Here is a 7,721-nt window from a genome sequence, read left to right on the forward strand (position 1 = left end):
GCCAGGCTATATAACAGGTGGATGTGATATCTCCACTATAATAATAATATGTTTATAGCCAGGCTATATAACAGGTGGATGTGATATCTCCACTATAATAATAATATGTTTATAGCCAGGCTATATAATAGGTGGGTGTGATATCTCCACTATAATAATAATATGTTTATAGCCAGGCTATATAATAGGTGGGTGTGATATCTCCACTATAATAATAATAATATGTTTATAGCCAGGCTATATAATAGGTGGGTGTGATATCTCCACTATAATAATAATATGTTTATAGCCAGGCTATATAATAGGTGGGTGTGATATCTCCACTATAATAATAATATGTTTATAGCCAGGCTATATAATAGGTGGGTGTGATATCTCCACTATAATAATAATAATATGTTTATAGCCAGGCTATATAATAGGTGGGTGTGATATCTCCACTATAATAATACTATGTTTATAGCCAGGCTATATAACAGGTGGGTGTGATATCTCCACTATAATAATAATATGTTTATAGCCAGGCTATATCTCCACTATAATAATCATATGTTTATAGCCAGGCTATATAATAGGTGGGTGTGATATCTCCACTATAAAAGTAGCTATATGGATGGGAGGCTGGGTGTAATATGTCCACTAGGCCTTAATGATAGGGTTACAGACAGGGTATGATAGGTGGGTGTATGTCCACTATAAAAATAGTTTCACAGCTAGGCCTATGAGAATGGGTGCACTATATCCACTGTAATAAACGGTTTATAACCATGTGAAATGCAATATTATGTTACGTTCACTAGTTTACTAACATAAGTCCGATAGTACGGCTAGTTTAAGCAGATAGCTGGATAGCCTAGCCATGTTGTAATGTGCGCCTTTTACTCACCAGTAAGCTTAACTAGGAAGCAATATCTCGTCTCATGTAAAACTCCTGAAACCCCGCCCCTCCTCCTCTATTTGTCTCCGCGGTACACCGATCTGGCGCTGTGATTTACTTCAGATTTTAGCTAATAAACTGTCGCCGGTTATTCTCGTGCTATTTTCACTTGTTTTGCTGTCCTCTTCTGGAATTGGGCCCCGAGGACCGGAGAAAAGCCAGGATGACAGGGCGGAAACGGAACGAACCACAGACCAAGCCCAGACAGAACGGTACGCTCGATTTAGTTTCCACGCCGGCGCGCCGGGTGAGCTGGTTTTTAAAACAGTGTGGTGGTGGCCTTTCTCTCTCTGTATATTGATTTTGAAATTGTTCTTTGCATTTTTCTGGCAATTTCTTACAAGAGCTTTAGAGCATCGAAATACACATATCCAATCTACAGACTACATCAGAGTTAAACGCAGGTTTGTTATTACTATTAATTTATAGCTAAAGTGCCACCAATATTGATAAAGATAAACAGAGCAGGCCTGGGCGGAAAATAGTTGTATTCTGTAGTTTAGTAGAAAGAAAAAAACGTTTCAAATACTCGAGGTAGTCTAATATAGTTTATTTAAAGTTTCAACTAAAAGTCAACTATACTGAACAAAAATATAAATGTAGCATGTGAAAAGTGTTTCATGAGCTGAAATAAAAGATCCCAGAAATGTTCCATATGCACAAAAAGCTTATTTCCCTATTTTTTTGCACAAATTTGTTTACATCCCTGTTAGTGAGCATTTATTCTTTGCTTAGATAATCCATCCACCTGACAGGTGTGGCATATCAAGAAGCTGATTAGACAGACATTACATTACATTTAAGTCATTTAGCAGATGCTCTTATCCAGAGCGACTTACAAATTGGTGCATTCACCTTATGACATCCAGTGGAACAGTCACTTTACAATAGTGCATCTAAATCTTAAAAGGGGGGTGAGAAGGATTACTTATCCTATCCTAGGTATTCCTTAAAGAGGTGGGGTTTCAGGTGTCTCCGGAAGGTGGTGATTGACTCCGCTGTCCTGGCGTCGTGAGGGAGTTTGTTCCACCATTGGGGGGCCAGAGCAGCGAACAGTTTTGACTGGGCTGAGCGGGAACTGTACTTCCTCAGTGGTAGGGAGGCGAGCAGGCCAGAGGTGGATGAACGCAGTGCCCTTGTTTGGGTGTAGGGCCTGATCAGAGCCTGGACATTACACAGGTGCACCTGTGCAAAAAGGCCACTCTTAAATGTGCAGTTTTGTCACACACCACAGACATATCAAGTTTTGAGGGAGCGTGCAATTGGCATGCTGACTGCAGGAATGTCCACCAGAGAATTGAATGTTCATTTCTCTACCATAAGTCGCCTCCAACGCCACTTTAGAGAATTTGGCAGTATGTCCAACCGGCCTCACAACCACAGACCACGTGAAACCACTCCAGCCCAGGACCTCCACATCCAGCTACTTCATCTGCGGGATCGTCTGTGGAGGTGCTGTTGAGTATTTCTGTCTGTAATAAAGCCCTTTTCTGTGTAAAAACTCATTGATTGGCTGTCCCTGGCTCCCAAATGGGTGGGCCTATGCCCTCGCAGGCCCACCCATGGCTGCACCCTTGCCAAGTCATGTGAAATCCATAGATTAGGGCCTTGTTTATTTCTTTCTATTGATTGTCTTATATGAACTATACCTGAGTAAAACCTTTGAAATTGATGCATGTTGAGTTTAGATTTTGTTTGTGGAGTGGTTGAAAACAAGTTTTATTAACCTAAGTGAATGTAAACTTCAACTGTATGTATGCATGCATATTATTTTACTGCTCTAGGGATATAATTATTGTTTGGATAACCTTATTTACTATTATGCATTGATTTTTTACCTTGTCAGGAGGAATGGGTCAAATTTCACCCAACTTATTGCGTGAAGCTTGTGGAAGGCTACCTGAAACGTTTGACCCAAGTTAAACAATTTAAAGGCAATGCTACCAAATACTAATTGAGTGTATGCAAACTTCTGACCCACTGGGAATGTGATGAAAGAAATAAAATAATTCTCTATTATTCTGACATTTCACATTAAAATAAAGTGGTGATCCTAACTGACCTAAGACAGGGAATTTTTACTATGATTAAATGTCAGGAATTGTGAAAAACTGAGTTTAAATGTATTTGGCTAAGGTGTATGTAAACTTCAACTGGACATACATTGTCACGATTGTCTTCGGGTGAAAGAGAGGAGGACCAAAATGCAGCCTGATGATTGTCCATATTTAATAGGAAACTTAAATGAACAAAAACAACAAACCCACAAAAATGAACGAAGATGAAACAGTCCCGTAACGTGAACACTAACACTGGATCCTGGAGGCGCACTGGTGGCCTGGTACGTGGTGTTGGCACTGGTGGCCTGGTACGTGGTGTTGGCACTGGTGGCCTGGTACGTGGTGTTGGCACTGGTGGCCTGGTACGTGGTGTTGGCACTGGTGGCCTGGTACGTGGTGTTGGCACTGGTGGCCTGGTACGTGGTGTTGGCACTGGTGGCCTGGTACGTGGTGTTGGCACTGGTGGCCTGGTACGTGGTGTTGGCACTGGTGGCCTGGTACGTGGTGTTGGCACTGGTGGCCTGGTACGTGGTGTTGGCACTGGTGGCCTGGTACGTGGTGTTGGCACTGGTGGCCTGGTACGTGGTGTTGGCACTGGTGGCCTGGTACGTGGTGTTGGCACTGGTGGCCTGGTACGTGGTGTTGGCACTGGTGGCCTGGTACGTGGTGTTGGCACTGGTGGCCTGGTACGTGGTGTTGGCACTGGTGGCCTGGTACGTGGTGTTGGCACTGGTGGCCTGGTACGTGGTGTTGGCACTGGTGGCCTGGTACGTGGTGTTGGCACTGGTGGCCTGGTACGTGGTGTTGGCACTGGTGGCCTGGTACGTGGTGTTGGCACTGGTGGCCTGGTACGTGGTGTTGGCACTGGTGGCCTGGTACGTGGTGTTGGCACTGGTGGCCTGGTACGTGGTGTTGGCACTGGTGGCCTGGTACGTGGTGTTGGCACTGGTGGCCTGGTACGTGGTGTTGGCACTGGTGGCCTGGTACGTGGTGTTGGCACTGGTGGCCTGGTACGTGGTGTTGGCACTGGTGGCCTGGTACGTGGTGTTGGCACTGGTGGTACTGGGCCGAGGACACACACCTCAGGGCGAGTGCGGGGAGGAGGAACAGGGCGTACTGGATTGCCGAGGCACACTATAGACCTTGTGCGTGGTACCGGTACTGGTGGTACCGGGCTGAGAACACGCACCTCAGGATGAGTGGGAGAAGCAGGAACAGGACACACTGGGTTATGAAGGAGTACTGGAGACCTGGTGTGTACAGCCAGCATCAAATCTTCCAGAACTTTAACACAAGTTTCAGGCTGGAACATGGGAGTGATTGTTGCTGATAACGGGCCTCTGTACGCCTATGTAGATATTCCATTAAAAAATCTGCCGTTTCCTGCTACAATAGTCATTTACAACATTAACAATGTCTACAGTGTACTTCTCATGAATTCAATGTTATTTTAATGGACAACATTTTTTCAAAGTGACCCTGAACTTTTGAATGGTAGTGTACATATACAGTACCAGTCAGAAGTTTGAACACACATACTCATTCAAGGGTTTTTCTTTATTTTGACTATTTTCTACATTGTAGAATAATAGTGAAGACATCAAAACTACGAAATAACACATATTGAATCATGTAGTAACCAAAAACGTTTTAGTCAAATCAAAATATATTTTATATTTGAGATTCTTCAAAGTAGCCACCCTTTTCCTTGATGACAGCTTTGCACACTCTTGGCGTTCTCTCAACCAGCTTCACCTGGAATGCTTTTCCAACAGTCTTGAAGGAGTTCCCACATATGCTGAGCACTTGTTGGCTGCTTTTCCTTCACTCTGCGGTCAAACTCACCCCAAACCATCTCAATTGGATTGCGGTCGGGTGATTGTGGAGGCCAGGTTATCTGATGCAGCACTCCATCACTCTCCTTCTTGGTCAAATAGCCCTTACACAGCCTGGAGATGTGTTTTGGATCATTGTCTTGTTGAAAAACAAATGATAGTCCCACTAAGCACAAACCAGATGAGATGGCGTATCGCTGCAGAATGCTGTGGTCGCAATGCTGGTTAAGTGTGCCTTCAATTCTAAATAAATCACAGACAGTGTCACCAGCAATGCACCCATCACCTCCTCCTCCATGCTTCACAGGTGGGAACCACACATGTGGAGATCATCCGTTCACCTACTCTGTGCCTCACAAAGACACGGTGGTTGGAACTAAAAATCTCAAATTTAGACTCATCAAACCAAAGGACAGATTTCCACCGGTCTAATGTCCATTGCTCGTGTTTCTTGGCCTAAGCAAGTCTCTTCTTATTATTGGTGTCCTTTAGTAGGGGTATATTTGCAGCAATATGACCAATGACATCCTGATTCACGCAGTCTCCTCTGAACAGTTGATGTTGAGATGTGTCTATTACTTGAACTCTGCGAATGTCATGCCCTGACCTTAGTTATGTGTGACGAGGGTGGGTATGTGTGTTTTTCCTCTTGTCTTGGGGTTTTTCTATATCTATGTTTTTTTTGTATGTCTACGTATTTGTAGGTCTATGGTGGCCTGAATTGGTTCGCAATCAGAGACAGCTGTTTAGGTTGCCATTTTCCATTTTGGTTTTGTGGGTTATTGTCTGTGTAGTTGCCTGTCAGCACTCGTGTCTTATAGCGTCACGTTCATTTTGTTTAGTGTTCATTGTGTAATAAAATAATGTATTCTTATCACGCTGCGCCTTGGTCTCCTCGTTATGACGAACGTGACAGTGAAGCTTTTATTTATAATGAACTTATCCTCTGCAGCAGAGGTAACTCTGGATCTTCCATTCCTGTGGTGGTCCTCATGAGAGCCCGTTTCATCATAGCGCTTGATGGTTTTTGTGACTGCACTTGAAGAAACTTTCAAAGTTCTTGACATTTTCCAGATTGACTGATTTTCATATCTTAAAGTAATGATGGACTGTTTCTGTTTGCTTATTTGAGCTGTTCTTGCCATAATATGGACTTGGTCTTTTACCAACCCTACCAACCCTGTATACCAACCCTACCTTGTCACAACACAACTGATTGTCTCAAACTCAAATAGTCTCAAACTCATTAAAGAAAGAAATTCCACAAATTAACTAACAAGGCACATCTGTTAATTGAAATGCATTCCAGGTGACTACCTCATGCAGCTGGTTGAGAGAATGGTAAGTGTGTGCAAAGCTGTCAGAAAGACAAAGGGTGGCTACTTTGAAGAATGTATAGACATTATGCGATAGAATATGCAGTATATGTGAAGAATATGTGGATAGAATAGTGTATATACAGCAATAGTCACATAGGATGGCCTTGATGAGAATACATTATATACATATGAAATGGGTAAAACAGTATGTAAACATTATTAAAGTGACCAGTGTTCCATGTCTGTGGCAGCAGCCTCTAAGGTGCAGGGAAGAGTAACAGGGTGGTAGCCGGCTAGTGACAGTGACTAAGTTCAGGGCAGGGTACTGGGTGGAGGCCAGCTGGTGATGTCTATTTAACAGTCTGCTGGCCTTGAGATTGAAAAATAGCTTGTGTCTATCGGTCCCAGCTTTGATGCACCTGTACTCGCCTTCTGGACGATAGCGGGGTGAACAGGCTGTGGCTCGGGTGGCTGAGGTCCTTTAATCTTCTTGGCCTTCCTGCGACACCGGGTGCTGTAGATGTCCTGAAGGGTAGGCAGTGTGCTCCCGGTGATGCGTTGGGCTGACCGCACCACCTTCTGGAGAGCCCTGCGGTTGCAGGCGGTGCATATGCACATGGGTCACTTTAATAATGTTTAGTTACTGTTTTTACATACGGTTTACCCGTGTCTCACCCATACTGTATTCTAGTCAATGCCCTCCTATGCAACTATTGCTGTACATACCATTCTATCCAGGTATGCTTCAGATATACTACATATTGTAGCATCAGCACGTGGTTTGGAGGGCTCTTAGATATCTTAATTTAGTCTAGAATTACATATGAGGAACATGGAATCAGTTCAACATTAGAATAGACCACTTTTGCAGCTTCAAAATGACTAACAAATATATTTTCAGAATGAGTGACATCCAGTTCTTATACGTGTCTAGTAACTTAGTATTAAAATAGCAATATTGATACTTAGGACTTTGGAAATGGCTTTAATTGCATAACGGAATTATTACATAAGTGGAATAAGGAACGGTCACTATTCATGTACAGTAGTTACAAAAACTCTCAGCTTATTGCTCTCCAATTCAAATGTGATCACCAAAGTAACATGTCAAAACATCCTCATAAAATGTTGCTCCAAAAGATCATTTATTTTATTACACAAGAACAGTTTGTTAAGTGTTCAGAGAAGGCTAACAGTAACAAAATATGGCTAAGTGTTGAAAGGAAACTAAATATCCCAAAACTGCCTTCTTGAATCAACTGTAGACAAGGTAGGTTGAAAATCCTGTTAGTTTGTAAACGGTTCCTTTAACGATGGTATAGTGTGTTTAGAAGTTGTTTTGGCTACGCATCCAACTTGATGTTTACAATGTTTGAAAGACGGCTTTGATTTGCACTGCAGTATGTTGAGCTGTCAGAAAATGAATTACAGCTTCCAATCTTTTCAGTTGCATCTTTAAAGAGTCATACAGTAGTTGAGCGTCACAATTCATTTATACGTATCTGTACAAAATGTAATTGGTTAGACTTGATTATGTATACCTGTGGCAATGGACATTCAGGAGAATTAA

General features: G+C 42.8%; 1 protein-coding gene across 1 annotated transcript in view; it reads right to left on the reverse strand.

The window, feature by feature from the left end:
- LOC118363198 (serine/threonine-protein kinase PAK 2-like) overlaps positions 1 to 1,118 on the reverse strand; it is a 57,636-nt gene extending 56,518 nt beyond the window's left edge. Inside the window, exon 1 of the mRNA XM_052488911.1 lies at positions 887 to 1,118. The gene's annotated coding sequence lies outside the window, so the exon portion shown is untranslated. The remainder of the gene's footprint in view (positions 1 to 886) is intronic.
- Positions 1,119 to 7,721: the final 6,603 nt, after the last annotated feature.

The sequence above is a fragment of the Oncorhynchus keta genome, chromosome 30, assembly GCF_023373465.1.
Source record: "Oncorhynchus keta strain PuntledgeMale-10-30-2019 chromosome 30, Oket_V2, whole genome shotgun sequence".
In the NCBI taxonomy this organism is placed as follows: domain Eukaryota; kingdom Metazoa; phylum Chordata; class Actinopteri; order Salmoniformes; family Salmonidae; genus Oncorhynchus; species Oncorhynchus keta.